Genomic DNA, 17664 nt, shown 5'->3' with positions numbered 1-17664 from the left:
ATGCCATGGATGTCTGGCTCATGGTGGGTGCATGTATGGTATAAACTAAAAAAATCTTGCAACACTGATGAAATATAATCTTCAACTCCTCAGTTCTCCTTTTATTTGCAGCTATGAAAGACTGATTTTCTTTCAGTGTATTTCAGTACTGAATAATTAAATAATACATCACTGTAAAATGTATATAGCGCATTCTTAAAATACCACTAAGTGTGTTTTTTTTAAATCCCAAGAGTTTACTCATTTTTCAAGCTTGCTGCTTTATTGGAAAAAGTCTAATTTCCCACATGCTCAACATTTCTTGTATGAAAATGAAGCCAAAAATAATCATATGAACTTTCCATCCTTCTTGTGCTGAACATTCCATTAGTTTAATCCGGAAACCCAACCCACAACCTTGTTCATGTCATGTACCTTGAAAAGTTACTTTATGACACCTTTCTGGCTCAGTGGATCCCCGCACGTTTGCCATGCAGCATTCACAGCTCCACAAATGTATGGATTTATGGCCAATTTCTTTGTTTATGCTTCAGTGATAATGTTTTTCTATCAGGTGTCCAGATTTCACACTTTGATCGTCAGTTCTTGAACGCACCAAAACTATGGTTGTTTGGCTACAGAAGCACTGGCTAGCTATCTTCCATTATTATTCATTTGGGGTGATACATTTTATACTTTAAATGAGACCTATTATGCTTTTTCCACTTTTCTGACCTAGTATGAATGTAGTTAGAATGTTGTATTATTGTGTTAAATAAAGTTTCAGATAATGAGGTTTGCACATCTGAAAGTTTGGGATACTGCTGAACACTCACCTTCAGAGAGTTTTTTTTCTAACACTGACTCACTGTGATGTCACAGTAAGCCAGATTTCCTTGTATGGGCATGCTTGCACTGTTTTGTCTTGGGAGTGTGACCAATCACAGTGGAGTGGGCATGCCTTGAGGTGGGCCACGGGTGGAATAAATCAAAACAGACAGTTTTGGAAAAATCCAAGGAAATACAGCTGGAATAGGTGCAGATTCTGGAAGATCTAGAATGCTTTCTGCGCGGGTTATGGAGTGTAGCTGCTCTAAGTCCACAATTCAATACATAGGGCCAAAAAGGAGCATAATAGGTCCCCTTTATATACATTTAATGAGAGTGTGAGGCATATTAAGGGCTTAAAACTGGATTGGGTAAGATAAGTTTTTGGCTTCTTTGTCCTGGTTCCCCACTCTAGTTAGCTTGTTAGCTTGCTATGCTAGCAGTAGCCATCTGTTTTTCCCCAGCAGTGGTCCTGTATCACTACGAAAACATTCTGTTTATTAATATTGGATCCTGCTTTGCTGAAATTCGGTTGATTCTGGAACCAATTAACTGAGCTAAACGAGGGATGACTGTGTAACATCTTTAGCTAGTGTCCAGCAATCAGCCCTATAGAGTGGATTAATTAGATTTTAATTAGATTTTAAGTAGATTTTCCCTAAAGAAAAGATATTGGACAGCTACTGTACCCCTATTTCTGACAGTGGAACTTGGGCAGTGCACAGCAGACAACACATTTTGCAATGTCAGTCTGTCCAAATCCCGAAGCCGCTGATGCCACAGCTTTGGCCTCAAGTGTCCTCTGAGCCGTGTCTGGGTTTACCAAGCATGTCACCAAGCACCCTTGGGTCCCCTCAGCAGGAACCCTACAAGCCCAGAGCCCCACCCCACCAGAGGGACTCAATTCTGAGGTAACTTGGGGTTAAACCACTTGTGCCGCTAACTGAATTCTGCGGTACTCAGACACCAGAGCCTGAGAGCTGCACCAACTTGGGACAAAAGACAAAACTGGAAACAGATCATATGGAAGCAAGCACCTGTTAACTGCGGTGCACGCATGTGTCTGTGCGTGTCTGGCTGCGAGAGAGCAGAGGAGAGAGGAGTGGGAATGAAAAATGGGGGAGAAGTTTATGGGCTGCTAAATGCCAGACTCACCACAGGTGGGAGCTCCTCTGTCGACCCCATTAAAAGCAAGCAACATAGAGGGCCTGTTCAACTACTCTGATTTAAGATCCACAACGGCACAGAATAACTCAACAATACCAAGATGTTCTTAATACGCTTTCTACAGTGTGTCAACACAGTTGAAAATGGAATGTGGTTTAGTTTAAATGGGGGGCTTGAAGGCCTTTAGGGCAGGGGTCTCAAACTCACTTTACCTGGGGGCCACTGGAGCTAGGGTCTGGGCGAGCCTGGGCCGCATCAGGTTTTCAAAAAAAAAACGCATTTATTAAAAACAGAAAAATGAATAAACTTTGCTTTGGTTCCGATTTTCTACAAGAAAAGCTCTGATAAATTCTCAAATATCTTCATTTTTATTTTTCTACACAAAATAAGATCAAGAATAAAGAAAATCAATCAATCAGTAATAAATCAATATAATAATAATAAAATGGCAAATAATTAAAAATTAAGAAACCACATATAGTTTGTGGGTAGACAAATTTTTTTCAGATTAAAATGAACAAAGCATTATTAGAGCCCTGTAGACATGACAAAACACGACTATAGTCACATTTATACTCTTTTTATTTACAACATATTGCGCAACTGCAGGGTCTTGAGACACATGCTAACTCGCAAACTAGAGAGCTAGCAACCTAAACGGTAGCCTCCAAGTTATTTCCTTTAAACTTAAAAAAAACTTACCACTTCCACACGGATAAAGAGGATAACTATTAACAGTTATTTAACCTTTAACATGAACATTAATCAAACGTAATATTTTTTCCTTTGTACATGATACCATACAGCATCCATATCAAACTTGCGCGGGCCGCACTAACATTAAACTTTCATATCAAGGCGGGGGCCTCAAACTAGTACCGCATGTTTGAGACCTCTGCTTTAGGGTCTTCTGGAAAGTCCCACTAAGACAGCAATGGAGGTCAGCAGCCACGCCAACCACACTCAAATCAGTGATTCTTTGTAAAAAGAAAAAGAATTTCCCTCTAAAAGTACACAACTAAAACTGTGAATGTTCCATTTTTCAGCTTTCGCACCATAGTTTCACATCCATCACTGAATATTGTGCTAGTATGTTGACTTGTTAAGTGGAGGATATGCTATGTAATGATGCATACTTACAGGGTATTTACGGTAAGAACGTTCAGCAAGGTAAAATGACATGTTTCTACAAGGCTCACATTACATAAACATATGAACCAATGTAGAAACCTGATAATACCTGATAAAAACAGTCAAATTGTCGCTGGACAAATAGGTATCCCTGATCCCTGATCAATGTCGTCTTGCTACGAATATGGTATGGCATTGTGTTTCTTACTTTACAGTTTTTGATTACAGTTCTTTGCCAATATTTCAAACGCTCTTGCATCATTTGCCCACGTCCTGCAGCTGAGTCTCGTCAATGCCTTTGATTTTGTGGTGAGGCAGGCTGATTCTATTGATGTCCATTAGATTGTCCAGTAAAAGGCCACTCTTATGCGGGCTGGTTTTAGGGCTCTGGTTAAAAACACAAAACCAAGCCAGGCTTTTAGGGTTACTGCAGAGGAAAACCACCACTCGGCGACAATGAATATTTTACCTTGCTACCGGCAGTCACGCAGCATTTACTGACCACAGGCAGTGTTAAGTGTTTCTGACCAGAGGCGAAGGGGGCACTTAACAAATGATAATGCCCACTATCAGTCAGTGCTCTGGGCTGCCACTGCTGCCTGAGAGCTCCTTGGTGGCTGGAGCCAGACCACTCCAGGTCCACCACTGACCTGCCAGCTAACCACACACTCCACAGCCTCCAGCACAAACACACCTCGACTTCCTGGTTGGGAGAGAGAATCTCGACATCTGGTGGTTGGCTGACCCTCTGACACCTGCAAAAGCAATGACCCCAACCCGACCCTTTAATAGCGTTTTTGCAATGACAAGGAATGAGTAATAGGTGTTGGGGTTTCAGAATATCAGTTTAGAAGAATTTAACACAAAAACACAACTAAGGAGATTGATATGAAACACAAGAATAAATATTTCAGTTGTGTTTTTATTTAAAGACAATATTATAGGGTGCAAAAAACATGAAAATTACAGTGCTCTAATATGTTTTTTGTGACCTCTTGGATGAATCGGCGCTGCTCTCTTGCGGTAATTTTGGTTGACCTGCCACACCTGGGAAGGATAATGACTCTCACTGTGGATTGCTGGAGTCCCAAAGCCTTAGAAATGGCTTAAAAGAAAGTGTTTCAGTACTCTGTGACTGTGTGCTGTTGCCACATGTTTAGCCACTACTTTATAGTGACCTTCAACAACAAGTATTATCGACATACATTACATTTAATTGTGATTTGGAAGCCAAATGTGACCAGAAAATTGGGAATGTGCCTGATATTGTACTGAAACTCTTTCTGTTCTCCAAAATAAAGCACTTCTGTCCACCCACAAATACATGATAATCGCTAAAAACAGCCATGGAATAACTAAAAAGCATCACCTTGTTTTCACACTACTTAGTACAGTTGGGAGTTTGTGTAAATTTATTTGTAGGTGAGATTAATAATAATACATTTTATTTGTATAGCGCTTTTCAAAATACTCAGACACTTTACAGCAGAATGGAGTTGAATAAAAGCAAGTAAACAGAGTAAAATATACATTAAAATACAACATTTATTGGTTAATACACAGTTAAAACATGAGAAAAAGCAGGACGGGGCACAGAAGTCAGGTATAAAAAGTTTTTAAGATTAAGTTGGAAAACTGTGAATGCAGTTTTGGGATCCATGCACTGATCTAACAGATACTGTAAATCATCAGAAGATTTTATGGCCCAAATTGGCAAAATTGTAAATTGGCATATGCCCATTCATCCCAACTATGTAAATCACCAGCACACAAATTTGATGGTGATGAAAAGGAATCAAGAAATAGTAGCCAGTCTCTGTGTGGTCCTCCTTGAGTGTGTGTTCTGTTTAACTCTCGCTTAAGTGTTTTAAAGTGTTACAAGTGCATTAGTGCTGTAGGTCACGCCTCTGCTTGGCTAACCTCTAACCCCCGCAACAACTCCATTTGCTGCTACGAGTGAGAGAGTGAGCTCACGTTGAGGGGTTAGGCCCCACTGTTTGGAGAGGGAGTCGCCTCAGGGAAGTGAAAGAGGGGGGGGGGGGGCTGCAAAAGGAGAAGGCACATAATGATGTCCTCCTGGATGCTTTAATGGCTCCCCTCCGTTAGCGTTAGTGTTCACACTTGGGGCGACACTGAATTATTCAGAAGGCTACAACTGTGATCACACAGATATGCTCACAGATGACACACACAGTCACATACGTACGTGCAGCATGCTTGTGTAAGTACAGGGGTCTCAAACTCAATTTACTTGGGGGCCACTGGAGCTAGGGTCTGGGTGAGACTAGGCCGCATCAGGTTTTCCAAAAAAAAAAAACCACATTAATTAAAAACTAAAAAATTAAAAAAAACTTTGCTTTGATTCCAATTTTCTACAAGAAAAGCTCTGATAAAACATTCCACTGTTTTCAAATACATTACTTTTTATTTTTCTACACAAAATAAGATGAAAAATAAATAAACAAATCAAGAATAAAGAAAATCAATCAGTAATAAATAAATATAATAATAATAATAATAAAACGGCAAATAATAAAAACTTAAGAAACCACATATAGTTGGTGGGTAGACAAATTTTTTTCAGATTAAAATGAACAAAGCATTATTAGAGCCCTGTAGACATGACAAAACACGACTATAGTCACATTTATACTCTTTTTATTTACAACATATTGCGCAACTGCAGGGTCTTGAGACACATGCTAACTCGCAAACTAGAGAGCTAGCGACCTAAACGGTTGCCTTCAAGTTATTTCCTTTAAACTTAAATAGCCAAAAACTTACCACTTCCACACGGCTAGGGAGGATAACTATTAACAGTTATTTAACCTTTAACATGAACATTAATCAAACGTAATAATTTTTTCTGGGTACATGATACCATACAGAATCCATATCAAACTTGCGCGGGCCGCACTAACATTAAACTTTCATATCAAGGTGGGGGCCTCAAACTAGAGACCTGCGGGCCACATATGGCCCGCGGGCCGCGTGTTTGAGACCCCTGTGTTAATAGATATGATTGTGGACTATTTAACTTATCTCTTATTCCTATTTTCAGTGACTACAAACACTTGTTAACACTGAGGTACAATCAAGTGAAGACATGACATCCTGACAATTACATGATATAATGAATATTTCATGGTTGAGTGTTCTTTAAAGTCCGAACGTCAGATTCTGTGATTAGAATGTTCTTGTATGCATCAGCTTGTTTATGAGCTACTCAGCACAACCTCATCAAGCTGTGTTGAAAGCTGTGATTCCTGTTTTCGATGTGTGTTGTGTTGTGTGTGTGTGCAAAGTGGCCATGCCATCTAGTGGCATTGCAAGCTGTACAGCCTTTCTTAGCATGGGGTAAGCTCACAATTACGGCGCCATAAACTGTACAACAAAGCTATCAGCATATAGTGCACATTTAAAGATGAAAGTGAGCACTATAGCAAGCTGCGTCGCTGATAGCGGGGATCAAGGTTCCACTGAAGTTTACAGGCTGAATGATCAAAACTGTGACTAACTCTCTGTTTCCTCCTCGACTCTTGATCCTTAAACCAAAACCCTCTCCACACAAGAAAATATTGTCAAGACCCGCAGACCATAACCACCCTTGTAAAGTGAATGCAGTTCTTCGTCATTAGGAACAGCCACTCGGCAAGCAGTCTAAATTTTCAGGTCTGCAGACTGGAGCTGCCTTAATTGAAAAGGGGGACAGGTTAAATCTCTCTGGACCATTACAGCCTGCACCAGAGGCCTGAGCTTCATTAGTCAGGTCAAATTAGGCTCCTGTCTTACTTTTACTGGAGGGTGGAGGGATGGTGCCGTTTTTAACCATGAAAATATTTCAAAAACAGGTGCAGTGCTAATGAACAAGCTAGATCAACGTAAATTATAGAGCAGGGTTGAGAAGTTTGATTCCGCCCAAGAAGCCAAACCTACGAAAATACATCATGAATTGCCTTATCATCAAGATATACTTCTGGGTTAATTATAAAGATCACAAATATTATAACAAACAATCAATCAAAATGCCCTTTCCCATGAAATAGTGTGTCTGCTCAATGCTTAAAGGGGACCTATTATACTTTTTCCACTTTTTTGACCTATAAATGTATGCATACCTATAAATTTCTGTCATGCACCCAATAAGGGACAGATATTTTTTTTCACCTAGTATTTGAAATACTAGAGAAACCGATAACATTTATTCATTTATCTGTACTGTAAACTGAACTTGAAAATTAAACCAGGAAAATGCATGTCGAGTACTATAAATGTGTACATGTTGGTAGGTCTGCACTGAATTGAAATGAAAGCCTCTTGCGTCGCCCCTGACAGTTCCTTGTGAGGTCCCCCCTGGGGGGGGGGTGACCCGCCCCACTATTTGAGAAGCACTGTGTTAAACGATGCCAAAGTTTCAGATAATGAAGTTTGCGTATTTGGAAGGTTTGGGATGGCTTAAAACCGCAAAAGGGGGGATTGCAATTGGACTATTCGAGGCTCCCAACTTCACACTCTTTTTTTTCTAAAAAGACATGGTGTGGTTTGGTGTGGAAGAACATAAAACATAAAATATATTTTTGGATGGACTACAATGGCGGCTGTGAGCCAGGTCTTCTGTCATGCCAGTGAGAGAGTCAGTCAGTGAGCTCTGACCTGGAAAATGTGTTCCTCAGAATAAATAGATAAAACCTCCTGGACCCCCCTAAATACTGTAGAAAGTATTCCCAAAAGAGTTGACTATATTATCTATATTTTGTTCCATTTTCACTGACTCTGCCATGTGTCATTACCGTGTGCTGAGCATATCCAATGATCACCAATGGCGTTGATTAAAAGTGTGTGTCGCAAATGAACTTCACAACCACTTTGATTGTATCAATTAAAATGAGCAGGCTGTGCGACATTGTGTCATTGTCCTGTATCACTCACATTAGTGTGTGTTCCCGTGTATAGCGTACATATCCTGATTGAGCATGTCACTGATGGCTGATTGGGGGTCCCCAGGCGCCAAACAAACCTTCACCTTTGAGGCTGAGCTGCATCTGTCTCTCTCATCTGTCTCGCTTTTTCCGATTTGCCTTCAGCCCCTTAAGAGGCCTGCCGTAGTTTTTGCTGCAGACCCAGGGGTCAGATGGAAAACCTACACTCATAAACAGCATCTATTATTCATTGCCTTACAACGTTGTGAACGACTCACAGGACACATCGGCTACAGCAGCTGTCCGGTCTCTGATCTGAGATGATCTCAACTGCATTCAAGTTCATTATCTCACTGGACACTTCATTCAGAGAGATCCAATACAGGAGCTTTCTGGACAGATCCAGACAGAATAGCGTAAACTGTAAACTACAGTACTGTAAACACTTCTTTTCATTGTTTTGATTTGTGTGAATTTGAACTGTGCAGGACTCATTCATCCGCTTTTCCTCACGAGGGTCGCGGGGGGTGCTTGAGCCTATCCCAGCTGTCTTGAGGCGAGAGGCGGGGTACACCCTGGACTGGTCGCCAGCCAATCACAGGGCACATATAGACAAACAACCATTCACACTCACATTCATACCTATGGACAATTTGGAGTCGCCAATTAACCTAGCATGTTTTTGGAATGTGGGAGGAAACCGGAGTACCCGGAGAAAACCCATGCATGCACGGGGAGAACATGCAAACTCCACACAGAGATGGCTGAGGGTGGAATTGAACCCTGGTCTCCTACGTGTGAGGTCTGCGCGCTGACCACTCACCCGCCGTGCCGCCCCTGTGCAGGACTCAATGTAGTTATTTACGTATTTGTAAGAATTTATTTCAATGCAACTTTTGTTGCTAAATACTGTAACTTTCAGATGCTGTTTAAGAAAAATAAATACAAATATTTTTACTTCATTGTTTTGTGTTCATCTGAAAGTGACAACACATACTTTCAATTGAATTCACATGTTTCGAGTGTATATGTATTTTGTACGCATAAATTGTACTTCCACAGTAAGATTTACATAAGTCCAGTGCTTCAGAATTTTTTTTGCACCCCCCCCCCCCCCCCCGCCCGATTTGAAATACTCAAGAACCTGATCATATACATTCATTTAGAGTCAAATTGCATGTTGAGTACTATAAATGAGTACATGTTGGCAGGGCTGCCCTCATGGCCCAATATGTAAGAAGCACTACACTAGCCAGTGATAAGAATATCCATGTATTTCTTGTCTTTCTCACACATACACATAATAGAGACGTTATGATGTTTACAGTGTCCTTGAATGCACCTCGCGGCAATGATCTTCCATTGCTGAAGCAAATGCAGACGTGTTTTTGAGTTGGAGATCCATATATGGTGTTGGAATTGCACTGCTGTTGTTGTGTTCAGGTAGGAATAACGTTATGTAAAGAGTGTAAGGCTATGTGTGACTGTGGGGACGTCACACCATGCAGGGGTGTGGCTTGCCATAATGCATATAAGTGATAATTACAGAAAAAAATGGTATTGTAATCATTGATATAAATCAGTTACTGCCGTTAATGCATTATTTTGGGGATTTTAGAGTATCATTTGTGAGGTTGGGTCTTATCTTTCTTGTGTGTGGAATTTTTATGAGTAAGGAAAAACAGTGTCAATGTAAAATAAGAATTTTTGGTACAGTGATATCATTACAATAGGCAATGCTATGTTGCTTCAACCGTCTGAAGTTTGTCTAACTGCCACAAACACATCTGTTCTGCATCTGGTGGGTGCCACACTCTTTTGATGGTGATAAAGCTGCTGATGATTGCTTGTAAATATACTGCTTGTATTGTTGCCTTCTCTAATCATCAGACACAAACATTGGCCTGGAAATGAGTCATTTGAGGATTATTAAGTTCTCTGTTGACATCTCACAGGGGCAATTAGAACTTTTCCAATACAGCGATTGTGTCATTTGACAATGTAAGTCACTTTGTGTGAACGAGTGGGCGCACAGTTGACAGGGTGTTAGCGGACTAACCCATTAAGGCCCCCCAAAGGCCCAGTGATTACACACACCACTAATACACATGCTGGCACTTTTCTTTTGTGACTTTTTCTGATGATATCAGTTTGTTTGTTGGCGTCAGATGGGCGGAGCAGATGGATATTTGCGCTTTAATTGGCCGTTCAATTACAAGAGAGTGGTGCTCATCTCCCTTTTGACACCCCAACCTCACTCATCTCTATAGCAGCCATGACTCCCGCCACCCCACCCTCCACCCCACCAACATCCTTTTCAGTCCATTTTTCTCCACAATCCCACCCAAGCTTCACAGCGAGCTCAGCGGTAAGTGGCTCCCGCTAACGACCTCTAATGATCTTAATTGTCCGCAATCATGCACGGCAGTCATGAATCTCAGGGAGGGTTGTCATATGGCGTGTATGATCCTGGCACAATTACCTCCAGAGCTCCGAGGGAACATGATTCCCGACTTCAAGCGCAATGAGAGCAGCGTCCCATGCTCGAGTATGCTTGAGTTGTTGGCTGCATGATGTGGTATCTGTAACAGGAGAATCTTAAATCTTTCTTCTTCTCTAATTTGACAGCGAGATTCCAACTCTACTTTGGCAGATGATTTGAGTGTTCTTTCCTGATTATTTCAAAATTTTGGTTGTGGTTCATTGACTTAGGAAGCTAGAAAGAAGGCTATAGAAAGTGACAGGGTTGTGTTGCACCGGAAGATGGTTAGTGTAAGCGTGAAGAGAGAAAGGGCCCAAGGTTAACAAGAACAAGACAAGAGGACGTCTTTGCTTCCTTTCGACTGTCAGTAACTTCCTGACTCAGTGGCCTCAATGTATAAACTCAAATTCAAATGCAGACTAAATATAAACGTCTCTGTGTGCAGACATTCTTCTTCAATTTGCACTTCTCCAAAACCCTCAAATATACAGTACATCCACATCCGCCCTTATGATAAAAATATAACTTGCAACATTGACTGATTCTCAGTGGAGCTCCACATTGGGGAAACATAGCGAGGTTGTTTGCGGGAGCTTTTTGGGGGCTGGCGGGAGAGGGGGCATTGGAGCAGCGCTCTGCCAGAGCCGCATGAAGCGGGACCACCCAGGATGGCGTCAGGAGCTTGGCAGGAGTTCAGCGAGGTTGGTCGGCAGGCCGGCTGGCAGCTCGTGCCCCGGGCTCAGGCGGGAGCAGGCACTCTGAGGCCCTGCCAGAGTCGACTGAGATATTCAGCTCAACCCACAAAGGCCACTTCAGCCTCCACAGCAGAGCTACAGTGATAGGGTGTGTGTGTGTGTGTGTGTGTGTGTGTGTGTGTGCCGCAACGATTGTGTGTGTACATCCATGTAGGTCTGTTGGAGAGGACAAGCCCAGGGAGATATTTTAAGGATGTATTTTCCTCCAGTATAAGAGACCTCCCATATGGAAATGAAGAGGTTGAACCAGAAAATATTTATTCATGAGAAGTCCATACCTCAGCAGTCTACATATTCTTGCTAAGAGCATAAGAAAAACACTGTAGCACGTCTATGCGTACGACCAAGCCACGTAAACGTTAACTATTTCCTTTCTGCTAGCCTGTGATGGTTCAGCGAGGCTGCAAAACAAAACTTTTTCTCCGTGTTTATGTCTTCCAATGGGGCCAGTCATTTCATCGCAGCACTTACAGCTTATAAACTCCTCGACAAATCACATTAGTATTTAGCTTCTCTCAGCAGTTTATTGCCTTGCTGCCAAAGTATCGTTTATCACCCTGTAATTCACTTTACTAGGTAAATTCACTTTGGCAGGTCTATTGGGTCTGTCTGCTGCAGCGGACGTTGGTAGAGAAGCGAGCCTGTTTGGATTCCTAGCAACTTTGGAGGAAACTCAATATAAAAAGTGAGTCGAAACATATTCAGTGGAGTAAACTACAACGTAAGTAACTACATTGTGACAGTGAATGTAGTTGTTACTAACTATACTAGTTGTAATGTCCACCTTACACATTTTTCTCTCCTTGTTGTCTCCTGTTTCGTGGTTGACTATAGCGTATTATTAGTCAAAAATAATGAAAGGGGGAAAAACATTTCTGTCATTATTATTGAGACATGAAATTAGAATACTGTCACACTGCATGGAGTTAGCCAAAAAAAAAATAAATAAATAAAAATTATCCTCCCATTCCGTGTGGAAGTGGTAAGTTTGGGGCTTCTTCCCCACTCTGTTTTAAAACCTTTCTTACGTTTATGCAGTAAATAAGCTGGATGCTAAATACCGTATTTTCGGGACTATAAGCCACACTTTTTTTCATAGGTTGGCTGTTCCTGCGACTTATACTCCAGAGTGACTTATAAATGAAAAAACTGTTTATGTTACATAAACACTGGACATCTTTTCTGTTCATGTTTATTTTTCGTGTAGCTGAATAACTATTGTGTTAGCATATCTTTCACCTATTCAGCCTGTTCGCTATTCTTTTATTGTTAGAACTTGCCTTGGTCGAGTAATATGTAAAATAAATTACCCGCAAAAAAGTGCGACTTATGTATGTTTTTTTTTCTACCTAATTATACATTTTTTGCCTTGTACGATTTATACTCCGGAGCGGCTTATAGTCCAGAAAATACGGTAGTTAGCTTGCTTGCTAATGGTTAAAGCCATGGCCGTCTCATCTCCTCGCAGTGATCCTGTAGCTTGTGGTAAGTAATGTGGTGTAAACAAAGAATCATAGGAGTGTAAAGGTGACACTCTTCACATCTCCAGAACTTTAATGATGGTAAAGATTTTATTTATAAAGTCATAACAGGTTTTCTGTGCTCTAATTACAAAAATAATAATATTGAGTCCAACTTCGGGGAATTTCAATTATCGTGGTTGGTCTGGAACCAATTAATCTGAGCGTGTGACATTCAGCTTAATCAATTTCTGTTAGGAGTCTTTTGCAGGGAAACGTGTAGGCTGGGCTCAGATTGTGTATCTGAATCCTGTCACAATATCGTATTATATATACACGCCATTTTGTGGTCTTGTATTGTATTGATAAATCAGGCATTAAAATTGAGTCAGATGCGTCTGTGGCATGGAGGCATGCTTCTCTTTCCTTGAGTTGGCATACTTCACTCCCTGCTCCTGCATCTTGTTTGAGTTGAGAGGAAATCATGCAGGGAAGGGCAGGTGTTTGACTGATCTCCACAGTCTATTTCCTTAGGCCGTTCATCACTGTCACAACCACAACCAAAAAAAGCTAACTCCCAACTTTCCACCCCCAGCCTCCTTGCCCTCTAGAGGCCAGCTTTCTTGAAGATTAACAGCTCTGACTCGGCTTTCAGATGCACTCAAACATAAATGCCCATGTAACAGCCCGCTGATCCCTCCTTTTCTTTTTACTTTCTCCCCATCCTTCACTGGATTGAATGTATTCTGTCCTCTTCTTGTCCATCAGCAAAGATAAATACGCCAAATCTTGCCCACTTTCCCGATTGATGAAACATTTGCAGTTGATTTATTTTGTGTCCCTGTGCTACTTGATACAAAATGTGGTGATGGTCTGGAAATCATTTTGAAACTTTAGTTTTTGCAAGCAACTGGGTACATTTTGTACCCATCTGTCTTTTTCTTTGACTGTTTTGTGATTTTTTTTTTGATATACTGTACTTCTACGATAATAATATTGAGACATTCTTGACTGAAGTCAACTGGGATAGGCTCCAGCATACCCCTGTGACCCAATTGAGGATGGAAAATGGATGGATGGAAGAAATATTGAGGGATACACTGGATCCCCGCGACTTTTGGTTAAAAAAATATATATTTTTTGCCTCCGAAAATTACCGAAGAAAACAACCCCATTTATAAATATGTGATAATACGTATCATGCACAGTATACACGAACCCCTGCTAAAAAAAAAACCACCACAATTTTGACATGTTTAGAATCAGAAATTGTTTATTGCCAGGTATGAACAAACACATACTAGGAATTTGTTTTGGTGAAGTAGGTATACATATACATATATATATATATATATATATATATATATATATATATATATATATATATATATATACGTATATATATATATAGTTATTCCGGAAGCACAGTCTGATTGTTATGTCAAAAGAGTCCAAACTGAGCGTTAATGTAGCGCTTAAATGCACTTAAATGCACCATCTTTTCTGTGAGATGAAAAAGTAAAATCGTACACTTTAATAACTTCTACAAAGTGTCTCCATCTATTCATTGGTCAGGTTATCGTTCATTAATTATGACAAAAACGCCTAAATTTAGCATTTTCAAGCATACAAATGGAGAAATGTGATATATTTTGGACTTTTTGGAAGTTGTGGTGACCAAAAACTGTAACTAAAACTGTTGAAATACACGATATGACTACATTTGAGTAACTGACGTAATGTAATGTAAATTATATAGTGAAATACAATACAGTTTAAAAAATAGTTCCATAGTTGTACTTGTTTCACACTTTATCACCAGCTGAACATTGTGGCACAGTCACAGTAAATGGTCTAGTATTTTTTTTTTTGAGGGGGGGTGTAGTGTAGGGAGCCTCCTAACTACTGTATGTACAGTATAAAGTTGACTAATTGCTCCCCACAGGCACACCACACACCCATGCATATGTATGTGCAAAAAATACAAATAAAAAAAACACACCACTGCTTTGACTGATGGGAGGGAGGAGAAAGGGATTATTCCTAATTGCGGTGTGCTGGAACCTGGAGAGAGGCCAGGATTACCGGGGGCTTCTCCTTGATCCATAGAAATGCTGATGGTAATGCACCCTCGCCATCCATATGGATCGGATTCACCATCCACTCCCACTTACAGCAGTGTGTCACCATCACAACAAACCATAAGTATAGGTCCAGTCTTCTGGTGATTCACTACTCCCAGTGTGTGTGTGTGTGTGTGTGTGTGGCTATGGCCTTGCATCAGGTTTTGGTGCGCTGCTGTTTATATCTGCAGTTTTATACGTAGGCTGTGCCCCCAACTGACGTACTAGTACCTCAGTGAATTAAATCAGAGGCTTAAGCTGCAGTTACACAACAAACCAGTTGGAACATTTTGTGCTTTGCTTTGTGCAATAGTTTCATGTACAGACAGCAACCATTCATTCACCATTCATTCCATTTCTGTGCACTGACTAACTACCGAATGCTACGTATGTCAGCACTTTTTTTCTGTGTGGGTTCGGGGGGGGGGTAGGCTGGAGCCTACTCTGGACTGGACTGGGCACATATAGACAAACAACCACTCACATTCATACCTATGGACAATTTAGAGTGCTGATAATGGGTTAAAACACTTATACTGTACTCTAACTGAGTGTATTAAAAAATATGCTTTTACTAAGTCACCTACCCTAAATCCTAGCCTAAACTTCTTGTGAGGTTCAGCATGGAGCCAGTCTAGTCAGGGCTCTTCAGACCTACACTCGTCATTGTGTGAGAAGCCGCAGCCCTGCCCTCTGCCTTAACAAAATCATGTCAAAAGCAATTAATATCTTTAATACCTCCATCAGCGCCGACCACCAAGCCGCTGATAGGCCTGGCTCTTTTGTTGTTTTTTTTTTTCTATCTTGGTATTTGCAGCTCTCGACTGGCCAGTGGTTTCCTCAATTTCATTTCCCAGTGCCCTTTTGGACAGCTGTGGTTTTCCAAGGGGCATGGGGCAGGGCGTTGCGGGCAGGAAGGTCTTCCATTCCGCCCTAAGTATTAAGTACTTCTGCCCATAGCTAAGAGCTCCAGTGTCTGTAAAGCTAATGCATTAGGCTGCAAATCAGCTGACCAGAGACACTCCAGCCATCCATTAAGGACGTTCCGAAGAAGACCTGAATGGTGATCAACACCTGACATTTTTGCATCATATTTGATTCCAAGCAGTGTTGGCCTGATATTCTCTTATCTCAGGGGTCTCAAACTCAATTTACTTGGGGGCCACTGGAGCTAGGGTCTGGGTGAGACTGGGCCGCATCAGGTTTTCAAAAACAAAAAAAAAAAACGCATTTATTAAAAACTGAAAAATATACAATATACAATATAATATACAAACTTTTTCAGTGCTTTGGTTCCGATTTTCTACAATAAAAGCGCTGATAAAACATTCCACTGTTCTCAAATATCTTAATTTTTATTTTTCTGCACAAAATATAAAAAAAATAAATAAACAAATCAAGAATAAATAAAATCAATCAATCAGTAATAAATAAATATAATAATAATAATAAAACGACAAATAATAAAAACATAAGAAACCACATATAGTTGGTGGGTAGACAAATTATTTTTTTCAGATTAAAATGAACAAAGCATTATTAGAGCCCTGTAGACATGACAAAACACGACTATAGTCACATTTATACTCATATTACATTTACAACATATTGCGCAACTGCAGGGTCTTGAGAGACATGCTAACTCGCAAACTAGAGGGCTAGCGACCTAAACGGTAGCCTTCAAGTTATTTCTTTTAAACTTAAATAGCCAAAAACTTACCACTTCCACACGGATAGGGAGGATAACTATTAACAGTTATTTAACCTTTAACATGAACATTAATCAAACGTAATAATTTTTTCTGGGTACATGATACCATACAGCATCCATATCAAACTTGCGCGGGCCGCACTAACATTAAACTTTCATATCAATGGCGGGGGCCCTCAAACTAGTGTCCTGCGGGCCACATTTGGCCCGCGGGCCGCGTGTTTGAGACCCCTGTCTTATCTGAAAGTGAAAACCATTTTTCAAGGTTTTGCTGAGTAGTACCTCTCACTTTTTTCTGTTTTTGCAGATGCTGAAAATGATGAATGATGATGTTTTTTCAGTTCTCAGGCCACATCATATAAAAATGCTAAATCCAGGTGATTCTTTTCACAACACAATTAAAACATTTCCCTTACTTCTCATCCCCGCAATGTCGGGTTACAATACCTGGTCCGGCTTAGGTGTTTCTTTTATAGCTCAGATTTGTAAAAGGAAGAAAAAGATGACTTTTGACTTGTGAGCCATGGTTCCACAATATTTGGTTTCTCCACATTTTCATTCATTTCTCTTGGCAGGCACGGCCAGTAACTGAGAGCAAGGTCTTGGCAGAGCATGCAATAAAAGCTCATGATTAAAGGGCCTAAAATAAGTACTGTATATAGTTCATGTATCCATTAAACACTGGGAAAAGAAACAAAAAGGGTGAAAAAAATATATTTTTCTTTTCAACACTCCCCCCGGTCGGTTAGTCTGTATTATAAATATGTAATATATTCACTTCATGTCAATATCCCACTCTCTGTGGGCTATAAGTGTCCTTTGTGGGTTCTGCTTTTTTATGTTGTATGCACTATAGGAGTAGTCCAGACCTGCTCTTTATACATCCATAAGCCTACTGTCCACAGTCATTTAATTCCAGTCAAGAGGCCCACACACCTTGGTGGGCTGGGTGGTGTTGCCGGTGAGAACACTGTAGTGGTTTGGCGCCGCGAGAGCGCCGACCTCGCCAACAGGAGAGTGTGCTTTTGCTCTTCAGGACAGTTGGCGTCCTCCTGCAGAGAAAGACAGGCTGGCTTTATCGGACTCTGCTAAACTTTCAAACAGCAGCT

The sequence above is a fragment of the Doryrhamphus excisus genome, linkage group LG14 (assembly GCF_037039965.1).
Source record: "Doryrhamphus excisus strain RoL-2023G ecotype Guam linkage group LG14, RoL_Dexc_Guam_v1.1, whole genome shotgun sequence".
In the NCBI taxonomy this organism is placed as follows: domain Eukaryota; kingdom Metazoa; phylum Chordata; class Actinopteri; order Syngnathiformes; family Syngnathidae; genus Doryrhamphus; species Doryrhamphus excisus.
Note: the sequence above shows the minus strand (reverse complement) of the source record.